The sequence below is a fragment of the Hordeum vulgare genome, chromosome 1H, assembly GCF_904849725.1.
Source record: "Hordeum vulgare subsp. vulgare chromosome 1H, MorexV3_pseudomolecules_assembly, whole genome shotgun sequence".
In the NCBI taxonomy this organism is placed as follows: Eukaryota; Viridiplantae; Streptophyta; class Magnoliopsida; order Poales; family Poaceae; genus Hordeum; species Hordeum vulgare.
This window is the reverse complement of record NC_058518.1, coordinates 261,639,282-261,655,119: the sequence shown is the minus strand read 5'-3', so window position 1 is coordinate 261,655,119 and position 15,838 is coordinate 261,639,282.

The window sequence follows — 15,838 nt, the reverse complement described above, 5'->3', positions numbered from 1 at the left end:
GATCTCTAGTCATATAACATTGTTCAGAACCAAGCAAACACAATTCATTATGTTGTCTTCCTTGTCCAACATCTACTTCTAAGCATGTAATAGTTTAGTGTGTGTTCACAATCATAGATGGTGTCAAAGATGATATATTTATATGTGAGCCTCTCCTTCTTTATCACTTCCTATTAATTGCAACAATGACCAAGGTCTACATTTGTCTACCCTCAACAAGTTTCAATCAACATTCTTTTTATATGTGAAGCCATCACTTCCCACAAGATCATTACATGATCTATGATCTTTCATGCTTTTCTTCTTTTCTCTTTCTCTTGATCATGGCACGAGGCAAGGCCCTTAACTAAGACACTCTTTATTATATGGCTCACGAGCTCGAATACATCCGGGGTGACGCAAAGAAAAACTCAAGCCTAAAACACTAAGAACTTTATTCTACTAGAGAAAGATAAAACCAAAAAGGAACGAACTAAGAAAGGTAATGGCAAAAGATGTGATTGTGATACGATAGAGGGACAACTCCCCCAAGCTTGGCACAAGCCAAGGGGATTGCCCATACCCATGCTTAGTTGTCTTCCTTTGGAGGTGATGGTGGTGGAGTTGTTGCAACATGGTTTTGATCCTCCATCTTCCAAGGCATAGGTGCTCCATCATGGAAAGACGACCGAGTCTCCGGAATCCTCAAATCTGCAGCCAACCATATTGATTTAAATCTATACTCATACTCACAGTTTTGGTTCTGCAGGTCGTAGATCTTGTGCTTGCTGGTGAACTCCGTGATCATCATGTGGTTGGCGTTGAGTCCATGCTCCACCATCCCTTGGCACTTGAAGACTTGTTGCTCCATTGCTTCGAGCCTCGCCTCCATGCTTCGGGTCTTCTTGGGCCCCTCAACATCACGGATGTGCAGCAACCCCTCACGCATCTCGATAGATTGAGGGTGTTGCAGCACTCCCGCGAGGTAGGGGTTGATGACCTTCTCGAAGATCTTGTCTTTCAGAGCTTTTGGGGACGCCATAGCGATCTAGATCTGCAGCAGAAACAGGCTCAAAACGAAAACAGAGGAAACTTGCGTGATATGAGGGTCAGACCTTTCGGGAGAATATATAATGATTTTTTCCAGACCAGAAGGAGTACTCTACAAGAAAACAGAGTCCGGGAGGCACACGAGGTGGTCACAAGCCCCCATGCGCGGCCAGGGGGGTGGCCCGCGCCTGGTAGGCTTGTGGCCTCCTAGTGCACTTTCCGAACTGCTTTAAATTTTTCTATTTTTTCAAAAATTCCAAAACTGAGAAAAATTCCTACTGGAAAAGTTTTGGAGTCGGTTTACTTACCGAATCACATACCTCTTCGTTTTTCGAGTCTGAAACAGGCTGATAAATATCCCTTATGTACTCCTCCGGAGTTATGGTGTTGATAATATTGCTTTCAACATTTATGGGAGTACCTAAGATATAATGCTTGATTCTTTGCCCATTTACCACTCTCGGAAAATTACCTTCCGTGTTGTTGATCTTGATGGCACCGGAATGATATAATTCCTCAACAATGTAAGGACCTTCCCATTTGGAGAGAAGCTTGCCTGCAACAAATCTTAAACGAGAGTTATATAACAAGACATAATCACCTACATTGAACTCACGTTTCTATATCCTTTTATCATGCCACCTCTTAACCTTTTCTTTGAACAACTTGGCATTTTCATATTCCTGAGTTATCCATTCATCAAGTGAGCTAATGTCAAATAACCTCTTCTCACCAGCAAGTTTGAAATCAAAGTTGAGCTCTTTGATTGCCCAATAAACCTTATGCTCTAACTCAAGAGGTAAATGACATGCTTTACCGAATACCATTTTGTACGGAGACATGCCCATGGGATTCTTATAGGCAGTTTTATAAGCCCACAGTGCATCATCGAGCTTCTTAGACCAATTCTTTCCAGACCTATTGATAGTCTTTTGCAGAATTAGTTTAATCTCTCTATTGCTTAGCTCTACTTGACCACTAGACTGAGGGTGATAGGGAGAAGCAATTCTATGGTTGACATCGTACTTAGCAAGCATTTTACGGAAGGCGCCATGAATGAAATGTGAACCATCGTCGGTCATTAGATATCTAGGGACTCTAAATCTAGGGAAAATAACTTATTTAAGCATCTTGATAGAAGTGTTGTGATCAACACTACTGGTTGGGATAGCTTCTACCCACTTAGTATCGTAATCAACAACAACTAAGATATGAGTATACCCGTTGGATTTTGGAAAAGGTCCCATATAATCAAAGCCCCAAACATCAAATGGTTCAATGACAAGTGAATAATTCATATGCATTTCCTAACGTTTACCGATATTACCTATTCTTTGACATTCATCACAAGACAAGAAAAACTTACAGGCATCCTTGAAGAGAGTGGGCCAATAGAAACCTGATTGCAATACCTTGTGTGCAGTTCTATCTCCCGCATGGTGTCCTCCATAGGCCTCGGAGTGACACTTCTGTAGGATCTGTCCCTGTTCATGTTCAGGTACACAACGTCTAATAACACCATCTACTCCTTCCTTATAAATGTGAGGATCATCCCAAAAGTAATGTCTCAAATCAAAGAAGAATTTCTTCTTTTGCTGGTATGTGAAACTAGGTGGTATATATTTGGCAACGATATAGTTTGCATAATCAGCATACCACTGTGTACTACGTGAAGCATTGATGACATTCAATTTCTCATCAGGAAAGCTATCATCAATAGGTTGTGGGTCATCAAGAACATTCTCCAACCTATACAAGTTATCTGCTACTGGGTTATCAGGACCCTTCCTGTCGACAACATGCAAATCAAATTCTTGTAGCAAGAGAACCCATCTGATAAGTCTAGGTTTAGCGTATTTCTTATCCATGAGGTACTTAATAGCAGCGTGATCAATGTGACTAGTGACTTTGGAATCAACTATGTAAGATCTGAACTTTTCACATGCAAACACTAGTGCTAAAAATTCCTTTTCAGTAGTAGCATAGTTTCTTTGGGCATTGTCTAGAGTTTTACTAGCATAGTGAACAACATTCAACTTCTTATGAACTCTTTGTCCTAGGACAACACCAACAACATAATCACTAGCATCGCACATGATTTCAAAAGGTAAGTTCCAATCAAGTGGTTGAACAATAGGTGCAGTTATCAAAGCCTTCTTAAGTATTTCGAACGCTTCCTCACAATCATCGTCAAAAACAAAAGGAATATCCTTTTGCAAGAGATTGGTAAGAGGCCTAGAAATCTTAGAGACGTCTTTAATGAACCTTCTATAGAAACCAGCATGACCAAGGAAACTTCTTATACCTTTGATATCGGTGGGGAATGGCATTTTCTCGATTAACCATAAAGTGGCAATTCTCCCAATTCAAGACAAGATTGGTATCTTTACATCTCTGCAAGACTCGATCAAGGTTGCTGAGGCAATCATCAAAAGAAGACCCGTAAACGGAGAAGTCATCCATGAAAACCTTAGCAATCTTTTCACAAAAGTCAGAGAATATAGCCATCATACATCTTTGGAAGGTGGCAAGTGCATTGCATAAGCCAAAGGGCATGCGTCTGTAAGCAAAGGTACCAAAAGGGCAGGTGAAAGTGGTTTTCTCCTGATCAGATTGTGCAACAAGTATTTGGGAGAAACCAGAATAACCATCTAGAAAGCAGAAGTGTGTGTGTTTACACAGTCTTTCTAGCATTTGGTCGATAAAAGGCAAAGGGTAATGATCTTTCCTGGTGGTTTTATTCAATTTCCTAAAATTGATCACCATCCTATAGCCAGTAATAATCCTGTGTGGGATCAATTCATCCTTATCATTAGGGACAACGGTAATACCTCCCTTCTTAGGGACACAATGCACCGGACTCACCCAATCACTATGAGCAAGAGGATAGATAATACCTGCTTCCAGGAGGTTTAGTATTTCTATTCTCACTACCTCTTTCATCTTAGGATTTAATCTTCGTTGATGATCAACAACTGTTTTGGAATCAGGATCAGTTTTAATCTTGTGCTGGCATAGAGTGGGACTAATGCCCGTAAGATCATCAAGAGTATATCCAATAGCAGCACGGTGCTTCCTCGGAGTTTTTACTAACTTCTTTTCTTCATGCTCTGAGAGGCTAGCACTAATAATAACAGGATATATCTCTTTTTCATCAAGATAAGCATACTTAAGAGTATCAGGCAACTGTTTAAGCTCGAACACAGGATCACCCTTTGGTGGGGGCGGATGTCCAAGCAGTTCCACAGGCAAATTATTCTTAAGGATATGATATTGTTCAAAGATAACTCTATCTATCTCATCCCTTTCATCCATAAGCATATCATTTTGTGTGGTAGCAAGAACGAGGAAATCAGCAGGATACTTCGTTTTACCACACAAGACTTCAACATCTCTAACAATTCCCACAGGGCAGATAGTATCTCTATTGGCAAGCTGAATAGTGACATCAATGGGTTCTGTCTCGACAGGTGCGATCTCGTCTTTAATTTCATCATATAAGGATTGAGGTATTGCACTAACACTAGCACCCACGTCACATAAACCATGATAACAATGATCTCCTATTTAACAGAAACAACAGGCGTGACAACAACAGGCCTATGTTTGTCTCTAGCATGTGGTTTAGCAATTCTAGCAGCATCTTCACGGAAGTGAATATCATGGCCATGAACATTGTCGGATAGGAGATCTTTGATAATAGCAATGCTAGGTTCAACTCAAATTTGCTCATGGGGTGTAGGTGTTCTAATGTAGCCCTTACGTATCACAGTTGAAGCTTTAGAATGATCCTTTATCCTAACAGGGAAAGATGGTTTCTTAATGTAAGCACTGGGAACAATAGGATCATTATAGGCAATGACTTTCTCTTCAACTGGATTGGGTTTAACTACATTGACTTCTAAGGGGGGATGATATTTAAACAACTTCTCTTTGGGGAGATCAATATGAGCAGCAAATGATTCACACAATGAAGCTACTATCTCAGAGTCAAGTCCATATTTAGCGCTAAAATCACAAAAAGTATTTGTTTCAACAAAGGATTTAACGCAATCAAACTTGAAAATTCATACATGACTCCTTACCTTCATCAAGCTCCCAATCTTCAGAGTTGCGTTTAATTATTTCCAATAAATTCCATTTGATGTCAATATCTCTCTTCATAAAAGAACCGGTACAAGAAGTGTCAAGCATGGTGCGATCATCATGAGAAAGCCGAGCATAGAAGTTCTGAATGATAATTTCTCTCGAGAGCTCATGGCTGGGGCATGAATGTAACATTGACTTAAGCCTCCCCCAACCTTGAGCGATGCTTTCTCTGTCACGAGGCCTAAAATTATAAATATAATTCCTATCACGATGTACTAGATGCATAAGATAAAACATTTGATGAAATTCCAATTTCAACCGGTTGTATTTCCATGATCCAGTATCATCACATAGCCTATACCATGTCAACGCCTTATACCTCAAAGATAAGGGAAAGACCTTCTTCTTGAACTCATCCTCGGGCAAACCTGCAAGCTTAAATAAACCACAAACTTCATCTACATAGATTAGATTGAAGTGTGGATGTGATGTTCCATCTCCCGTAAAAGGATTAGCAAGCAGTTTCTCAAGCATACACGAAGGAAATTCATAGGAAATATTTCAGTAGGTGCAGCAAGTTGAGGAGCAACTCCTTGTGCTTCCGTTCAAGGTGAAGATACCCCGAACAAGCTCCACAAAGGATTAGTTTCCATAGTGACAAGTGACAATAAATTTCAGCACGCTATATAAATGTTTCCTTACCAAATTCCACTTACCAAAGGCGCTTCACTCCCCGGCAACGATGCCGGAAAAGAGTCTTGATGACCCACAAGTATAGGGGATCTATCGTAGACCTTTTGATAAGTAAGAGTGTCGAACCCAACGAGGAGCAGAAGGATCTCACAAGTGGTTTTCAGCAAGGTAATGTCTGCAAACACTGAAATTATCGGTAACAAGTAGTTGTCTGACAAGATGATTCGTAGCAAGTAGCAAGTAACAATAGTAACAACGGTTCAGAAAAGTGGCCCAATCCCTTTTGTAGCAGGGGACAAGCCTGGACAAACTCTTATAGGAGGTAAAATGCTCCCGAGGACACATGGGAACTTCTGTCAAGCTAGTTTTCATCATGTTTATATGATTCACGTTCTCTAGTTTGATAGTTTGATATGTGGGTGGACCGGCGCTTGAGTATTGCCCTTACTTGGACAAGCATCCCACTTATGATTAACCCCTCTCGCAAGCATATGCAACTACGAAAGAAGAATTAAGACAAATTCTAACTATAGCATTAAACTAGTGGATATAAATGAGCCCCTTACGAATCAACACATAAAGTAGGGTTTACGCTTCTATCACTCTAGCAACCCATCATCTACTTACTACTTCCCAATGCCTTACTCTAGGCCCAAATAATGGTGAAGTGTTATGTAGTCGACGTTCACATAACACCACTAGAGGAGAGACAACATACAACACATCAAAAATATCGAACGAATACCAAATTCACATGACTATTTATAGCATGACTTATCCCATGTCCTCAGGAACAAAAGTGACTACTCATAAAGCATAATCTTATTCATGACCAGAGAGGTAATGAGTATCATCAAGGATCTGAACATATAATCTTTCACCAAGTAATCCAACTAGCATCAACTACAAAGAGTAATTAACACTACTAGCAACCTTACAAGTACCAATCGGAGTCGCGAGACGGAGATTGGTTACAACAGATGAACTAGGGTTTGGAGATGAGATGGTGTTGATGAAGATGTTGATGGTGACGAGTCCCCTCCGACGAGAGGAGTGTTGGTGATGACGATGGCGATGATTTCCCCCTTCGGGAGGGAAGTTTCCCCGTTAGGATCGTCCTGTCGGAGCTCTAGATTGGTTCTGCTCAAGTTCCGCCTCGTGGCGGCGGCGATTCCTCCCAAAAGCCTCCTCTTTATTTTTTCTGCAACGAAACCCTTCTTGTAGCAAAAGAGGGGAGCCAGAGCGCCAGCTGGGAGCCCACAAGTCCCCTAGGCATGACCAGGGGGGAGGCCGCACCTAGCAGGCTTGTGGCCTCCTTGTAGCGACCCGATCCCAATGGACCGCAGTCTCTGTGCTTAAGGGTCATCGCTGGATCGGTATGCTGACACACACAGTACTCGAGGATTTATAACAGAGTCCAATAACACACTTTATTACATCGAGATCCTCAAAGAGTATTTATTACAATAATGTGCCCTAAGGCCAGATAAAACAAATAATGCGGGAGCAATTAAGTGCAACGAGTCCATCAACTCCACAAGCAAGCTGAGTGTAGAACAACGACCTATCGCACCTTAATCCTCATCAGACAAATCTGCAATATGATAGGTTGCAGCCGTATAGGTCAGTACATGGAATGTACTGGCAAGTCACATCATAAGAGAGCAAGGAGCCTATTTGTACATGCAATTTGGCTGGTAGAAAGCTCTAAGTTGAGTTTTGTGTATAGACGATTTTCCTTACCCAAGTAAACATTCTACTTCTACAAAAAATAAAATCATTAGACTGAGATGGAAACCCCAACTCAATCCATACCCAAAGTTGTCTCAATTACCCAGTTGATTAATTAAATATGAGGAGATCCCCCAGCATTTTCACTACTAAAAGCTCAAGTTGTCCATAACCGGGGACACGGCTAATCGATTAGATTGACACTCTCCAGAGGTTGCGCACTTTTCCCCACAAGACTCGACCACCTCCTTGATCAGAAGATCGAGACATAGTCTTTCCAGAGCATTCCCTCTAACCCATGAATAGGCCGGTACACCTACATCATCTACATCTGCTAGCCTATCCTGGAAGAGGTCACAACATCTAGTCAACTTAGCCAGAGCCCATATTGTCTTGTGGCTGCACACGGAAGCTTATAGACATGAAAACAAGGTTGATCCCTTTGAGCCTGGGTGGACGGACCACTAGTGTGCACTCCCATGGATTCCCATGAATGCTCCCACTGTACTTCGCCACCATTCAAACCAACCTTCCACCCAGGTAATTCATTTAAGTCTTGGTCCTAATTACTACTTTGTCCGTCATGTCTCAATGTGATATCACTTCCCAATCCACGTCTACTTTGGCGAAGCAATTATAACTTAACTCGATGGCGACAAGGTTGATATGGTTCAGACCTACCTCAAATGAACTACTAGGTGCAAGCATAGCCAAAGAAAATAAATTCCTACCATGCAATCCTATAGCAAAGGACTACGTGCATAACAAAACATAGGTAAGATATTTATGATCAAAATGTAACTTGCCTTGGCACTCGGAGTGAAGTTCTAGCGAATGATTATATTCGGCTTCGCACTCGAGACAATATAGCGTAAAAGTAAAATAATACACTTAAACATAACATTCATACAATTCAAAGTAATATGCAGAAAAAATATATTCATAAAAACAAAATAAAATCCAACACAAGACGTTTGCATGAAAGTTTTTTCAAAGTATAAAACCAAGAGTGAGAACATGGTTCAAAATCAGTGACGTGCACTAATGTGCCTATAGGGCATACTAGTAATATGATGATAACAACAACTAATGATGTAAAAATATACCTTGGACAGGATCCTCGGCATGGGATTTAGTTTGTGTGACGCGGTGCAACAGGAATCACTTCAAACGGACATACCGTTTAAGAGATGTGGCCTAATGAATTTAAATTCAAATCTGAAAGAAATTCAAATTTGAATTTGCAAAAGTCTGCAAGGTTGGGTTCTCTGGATAAATCTGTTCGATATGAAAAAGTAGCCGCTGGTTTCATCTCGTTTGGACTTAGGGTTAAAACGTTGTGCGCGTTTGAAAATTTGAAACAAATCTGAACTAAAAAGCTACAGCTGTATTTTTTTTTAAAATGCTACAAAGAGGCCGTTCGCTAGTCGAGCGTATTATGGTCGGCTCTGATTTGTTGACTGTGTGCACTCTTGAGTTTATGTAGTGAATGGCCGCCAGTTAAGTAAAACGTGAGCTGCGGCTAAACTAAAAGAAACTACCAGTTGTTTTAGAATAAAACTGTGGTTAATCCACGTACCGGTTCGACTAAAAAACCCATCTAGATCTAACATAACGGTTGGTTCTAAATAATAATAAAAAAACCTAAAATGCGAACGTACAGAGGCAGGCTTTTATAGAGACGAGAACTCGTTGGCAGGAACTCGGCGACGACAGAGGCGGCGGCTCTGGCGGGCTCCGGTGCGGGCGAGGTGGTCGGGCAGGTGTGGCTCGTCGAGGGCGGCCGAACGGTGGTGACGGCAGTTAGCGGCGACGGGCGGAGGCGGCGGGCGGAGCTCCTGTCCTCCGGCGAACTCCGACGATGCAGTTCGTCGGGGTGGCTGCTCCGGTGCGTCCTAGGGGCAAAGAAGATGTCAGCGAGAAGCGGAGGGACTAGGGGATCCGATTCCGGTAGGAAAAGGAGGCTAGGGAGGTTCACCGGCGTTCGAAATGTCGATGGAAAGCTCTGGCTCCGGCGAGATACAATGGAAACAGCGGCGTCTACGAGCGGCAAGAGATGGCGCGGTGTGGCAGAATGGGACAAGGGCCTCGCGGGCTTTATATACACGCGATCTAGGGCGTCTGCGGAGCTGCGGATAGACGTTATCTACGCGAGGTGCGGCCGGCGGTTTTGGGCGGCAGCGCCGTGCTCTATCCCGCGCGGATAGAGCGATAGGTTGGGGATGATGTGGTTAGGGCCGCACTGCCAGGTACTCCCTCCGTTCCTAAATATACACGAGTGGAAAACGGGCCTTTGGCCTGGACCCTTTAGTCCCGGGCTGCCTCTGGGCCGGGACTAAAGACCCGGCCACGTCGCCCCAATTCGCAATGCCTCCCTCGAGGCTTTAGTCCCGGCCCGTAAGGAACCTTTAGTCCCGGTTCGTGTCCCAAACCGGGACTAAAGGGCTACGCGGTTGGCAGCCCGCATGTGCGACACCTTTAGTCCCGGTTTGTGTCTCAAACCGGGAGGCAGCCCGCATGTGCGCCACCTTTAGTCCCGGTTTGTCTCTCAAACCGGGACTAAAGTCCTCTGCCTATATATAGCACAGCCCCCCTCTCCCCTCTTCCTTGCATTTTTCTTGGATGGAGGATTGTGGGTGGGTGCTTGCTCTCCACTTTTTTTGATGTACTAGAGGTGTTTGTTGAAATGTGTGTTAGAGCGATGCCGCTTCAGTTCACCGAACACAACTACGATATGAGATGCCTGAGCCACGCTTAAACCTCTTCCTCTATATTTCTACTTATTCTAAAAGGTTAGCAACTATATTTCCTCGTTTAGACCGTGCGGTACTAATTTTTAGGATCGTGATTGTATTTGATATACTGTAGTATAACACAGATGAGCCATCCATGGATGTACGGTGATCGACGCACAACCGCTTACAGAAAAGGTGTGCATTCTTTTAGAGATGCAGCCGATGTGAACAAGCATGGTGGTGGCTATATGTTTTGTCCATGTGTTTTATGTCGGAATTAGAAGGATTACACTTCCTCAAGAGTCATTCAGAGCCACCCGCTTCGGTTCGGTTTTATGTCGGGCTATAATGTTTGGACCAAGCATGGAGAAAGAGGGGTTATGATGGAAGACGACGATAAAGAAGAAGAGAACGATGATGACAACTACCGATCTATGTTCCCTGAGTATGCTGATACCGCAATGGAAGACAATGAAGAAGAAGATCAGGATGAAGAACGGGAACCAGATGAGCCCGCTGATGCTCTTGGCCGGGTCATTTCTGATGCACGGCGAGGTTGCGACACAGAAAAGGAGAGGTTGCAGTTCGAGCAGATGTTACAGGACCACAACAAATTGTTGTACCCAACTTGTGAAGATGGCCAGAAGAAGCTGGGTAGCACACTGGAATTGCTGAAGTGGAAGGCAGAGACCGGTGTGATTGACTCGTCATTCGAAAAGTTGCTGGTACTGATGAAGATGATGCTTCCAAGAAAGAACGAATTGCCCGCCAGCACGTATGAAGCAAAGAAGCTTGTCTGCCCTCTAGTATTAGACGTGCAGAAGATACATGCATGCCCTAATGACTGCATCCTCTACCGCGGTGAGAAGTACGACAATATGGATCAATGTCCGGTATGCATTGCAGTGCGGTATAAGATCATAAAAGATGACCCTGGTGATATTGAGGGCGAGCCACCCAGGAAGAGGGTTCCTGCCAAGGTGATGTGGTATGCTCCTATAATACCACGGTTGAAACGTCTGTTCAGAAATAAAGATCATGCGAAGTTGTTGCGATGGCACATGGAAGATCATACGAAAGACGATAAGTTGAGGCACACCGCTGATGGTCGGCAGTGGAGAAAAATCGAGAGAGAGTTCCCAAGATTTGCAGCTGACGCAAGGAACTTATGGTTAGGTCTGAGTACAGATGGCATGAATCCTTTTGGGGAGCAGAGTTGCAGTCACATCACCTGGCCCGTTACTCTATGTATCTACAACCTTCCTCCTTGGTTGTGCATGAAGCGGAAGTTCATTATGATGCCAGTGCTTATACAAGTTCCAAAGCAACCCGGCAACGATATTGATGTGTACCTAAGGCCATTAGTTGATGAACTTTTACAACTGTGGGCCGAACCAGGTGTACGTGTGTGGGACGAGCACAAACAAGAAGAATTTGACCTTCGAGCGTTGCTTTTCGTAACCATCAATGATTGGCCTGCTCTTAGTAACATTTCAGGACAGACAAACAAGGGATACAATGCATGCACGCACTGTTTGGATCAGACAGAAAGTATATATCTCGACAACTGTACGAAGAATGTGTATCCGTACAATCGTCGTTTTCTTCCGCCCAAGCATCCCTTAAATAAAAAAGGCAAGCATTTCAATGGCAAGGCAGAACCCCGGGGGAAGCCTGTCATCCGTACTGGTGCTGAAGTATTTGATATGGTCAAAGATTTAAAAGTAATCTTTGGAAAGGGTCCTGGCAGCCAACCTGTTCCTAACGGCCTTGATAAGCGCGTACCCATGTGGAAGAAGAAATCTATATTTTGGGAGCTACCCTACTGGGAAGTCCATGAGGTCCGCTCGGCAATCGACGTGATGCACCCGACGAAGAATCTCTGCGTGAATATTCTAAGCTTCCTGGGCTTGTATGGGAAGTCAAAAGATACACCGGAAGCACGGGAGGACCAGGAACGTCATAAAGGAAGAGATGGCATGCATCCAGGGCAGTTTCAAGGGCGTGCCAGCTACGCTCTTACTAAGGAAGAGAAGGAAATCTTCTTTGAAGTCCTTTTTAGTATCAAGGTCCCGACTGGCTTCTCGTCGAATATAAAGGGAATCGTAAATATGAAAGACAAAAAATTCCAAAACCTAAAGTCTCATGACTGCCACGTGCTTATGATGCAATTGCTTCCGGTTGCATTGAGGGGAATTCTACCGGAAAATGTTCGCCTGGCAATTGTGAAGGTATGTGCATTCCTGAATGCAATTTCTCAGAAGGTAATCGATCGAGAAAGTCTATCAGGGTTACAGATTGATGTAGTCCAATGTCTGGTCAGCTTTGAGTTGTTGTTCTCGCCATCCTTCTTCAATATAATGACACACCTCCAAGTTCACCTAGTCGAAGAGATTGAAATTCTCGGTCCTGTGTTTCTACACAATATGTTCCCCTTCAAGAGGTTCATGGGAGTCTTAAAGAAATATGTTTGTAACCGTGCTAGGCCATAAGGAAGCATCTCCAAGGGCTATGGAACAGAGGAGGTCATTGAGTTTTGTGTGGAATTTCTTCCTGACCTGAAGCCAATTGGTGTTCCTGAATCTCGGTATGAGGGTAGGCTGACAGGAAAAGGCACACTAGGAAGGAAAGCAAAAGTATGTATGGACGGGCATTCTTTCTCTCAAGCACACTACACAGTTCTACACAATTCCACCGTGGTGGCTCCGTATATCGTGAGACACAAGAATATTCTACGCTCCGAAAACCCGGGGAAGGCTGACTCTTGGATTAAAGGGGAACACGAGAAGACTTTCGGCAGTTGGTTGCAGACACATCTCATGAATGACGACACCGTTGAAGATGAGCTGTACTGTTTGGCCAGGCCACCATCTTCGACTATATGTACTTTCCAAGGGTATGAGATAAATGAGAATACATTTTACACGGTTGCCCAAGATAAAAAGAGCACCAACCAAAATAGTGGTGTCCGCTTTGATGCAACAGACGAGAATGGGCACTGTTTGGAAACATATTACGGGTACATAGAGGAGATATGGGAACTTGACTATGGACCTACTTTTATGATCCCTTTATTTCGGTGCAAATGGGTGAAGCTGACAGGAGGCGGGTTAGTTGTAGACCAAAAGTACGGCATGACAACAGTGGATCTTAACAATCTTGCGTACATGGACGAACCATTTGTCCTAGCCAATGATGTCACTCAGGTTTTCTATGTGAAGGACATGTCTACATTAACGAGAAAAAGAAATCAGCAAAAGAAGATATCATCCGATGAGCCAAAATGCCACATAGTTCTTTCAGGGAAAAGAAACATCGTGGGAGTAGATAACAAGACAGACATGTCAGAAGATTATAATAAGTTTCATGAAATTCCGCCCTTCAAAGTGAAAACTGACCCAAGCATCCTACTGAATGATGAAGATTCTCCATGGCTACGACCCAGAAGAAAACAGAAATAATAGATAGGAATATTGGTGCAATAATGTAATAATGTATTAAACCTTTTATGTAATGCATGTATGGAACGTACTAAATTTCAAACACTTTTCATTTCATATTATCCATGTAAGAGATGAGTTCTCGTTCGAAACCCTGATACTTCGAGAGAGATTGTCCGTTTTGTACACGAAGTGCATCCAGTTTTTGTCGTAGCCCTCTCAACTTTTTAACACATGCTATGTGGGTGAAATGATGATAGCATGCCAACTTTCAACATTTTCAGAGTTCATTTGTAGTGCTTTTCAATTTCAGGGTCAAGTTGCTCAAAAAAAAAGTAAATCCACGAAATATACCAAATGAAGTCAAAAATTGTTGAAATTTTGTGCTGTGCCTTTGAATGGTGCATTTTGAACACACAAAAAGTATGGAGTTCAAATAAGTTCACAAGAATGAAATCCCTTTGTAAGAGATGAGTTCTCGTTCGAAACCCTGATACTTCGAGAGAGATTGTCCGTTTTGTACACGAAGTGCATCCAGTTTTTGTCGTAGCCCTCTCAACTTTTTAACACATGCTATGTGGGTGAAATGATGATAGCATGCCAACTTTCAACATTTTCAGAGTTCATTTGTAGTGCTTTTCAATTTGAGGGTCAACTAGCTCAAAAAAAAGTAAATCCACGAAATATACCAAATGAAGTCAAAAAGTATGGAGTTCAGAAAACCAAATTATGAAATTAAATATTATCATTGGCGATTCATCTCTATTATGAAATCAAATATATCAAAAAACCATTGCAGAACATATGACCAAATTAATACAAGTTCATCATCACATTAAAGCCAAAGAACAGTAGTGATCAAATGTTATTATTGCAAAAAATAAATACATAAAGTTCTCTCATAAAACAACATACAACTATGTAAAACATTTAAATGCAACAACAAACTCGATCAAAATCGCAACTAAGGTAACAATTGACCCAACAACATAATGATACCAAGCCTCTTTATCAATGGCATATTTTCTAATATTCCTAATCTTCAAGCGCATTTCATCCATCTTCAAGCGCATTGCATCCATCTTCAACCGCATCGCATCGATCTTCATCTTGCGATCATCGATGACATCGGCAACATGCAACTCCAGTTCCATATTTTTATCCTCAATTATTTTCAATTTTTTCTTCAAGTATTTGTTTTCTTTTTCAACCAAATTTAACTTCTCGACAAGAATTTTTATGTGGGTTGGAATTTCTGGTTCACATACCTCCTAGATTAAAAAAATATATGTCACATTGGTCGTCATAATTGTCATCAGCACTAAATAAAACAAATAGTTATAAAAGATAATATATACCACATCCGAATCATAGACAGGACGAGGGCCGACGGAGGCGGATACTAAAACCATCGCACTATATGATAACAAAAAATAATGAATGTGAGTAATTTATACAAGTATGTATGTAAATCATACAAGTAAGATTTTTTTAATTTTAAAAAGAAGATAAGAACAAGAGGCTCACCACGGTGGTGCTCGTAGTTGGTGCACGGCCAAACCTAGACAAATATTAAGGAAAATGGAGCTTGGAGGTCGAGCTTGGAGAGGAGAAAACTTAAGTAGAGTGGCTCGGGCATTTCATCGAACACGTCATGTGCATGAACTAGAGTGGCAAGATCATGGCATGGTCACACTTCAACAACCAAAAAACAGGGGATATGGTGGGCAGGGGCGATGGTTTATATAGGCAAAACTTTAGTCCCGGTTCTTTCCACGCCCCGGGACTAAAGGCCCCTGCTTCCCGCCTTCTAGTCAGCCGAAAAAGGGCCTTTAGTCCCGGGTCGTGGCTCCACCCGGGACTAAAGGGGTGTCTTTAGTCCCGGTTCTTTCCACGCCCCGGGACTAAAGGCCCCTGCTTCCCGCCTTCTGGTCAGCCGAAAAAGGGCCTTTAGTTCCGGTTCGTGGCTCCACCCGGGACTAAAGGGGCTTTAGTCCCAGATCGAGCCACGAACCGGGACTAAAGATCCACCTGTATAAGCGGGAGATAGAAAATTTCGAACCCAAATCGTCCATTTCTCTTCTTCTTCCTCTCGTTCTCCTGCCTGGTGTGGCAAGCGAA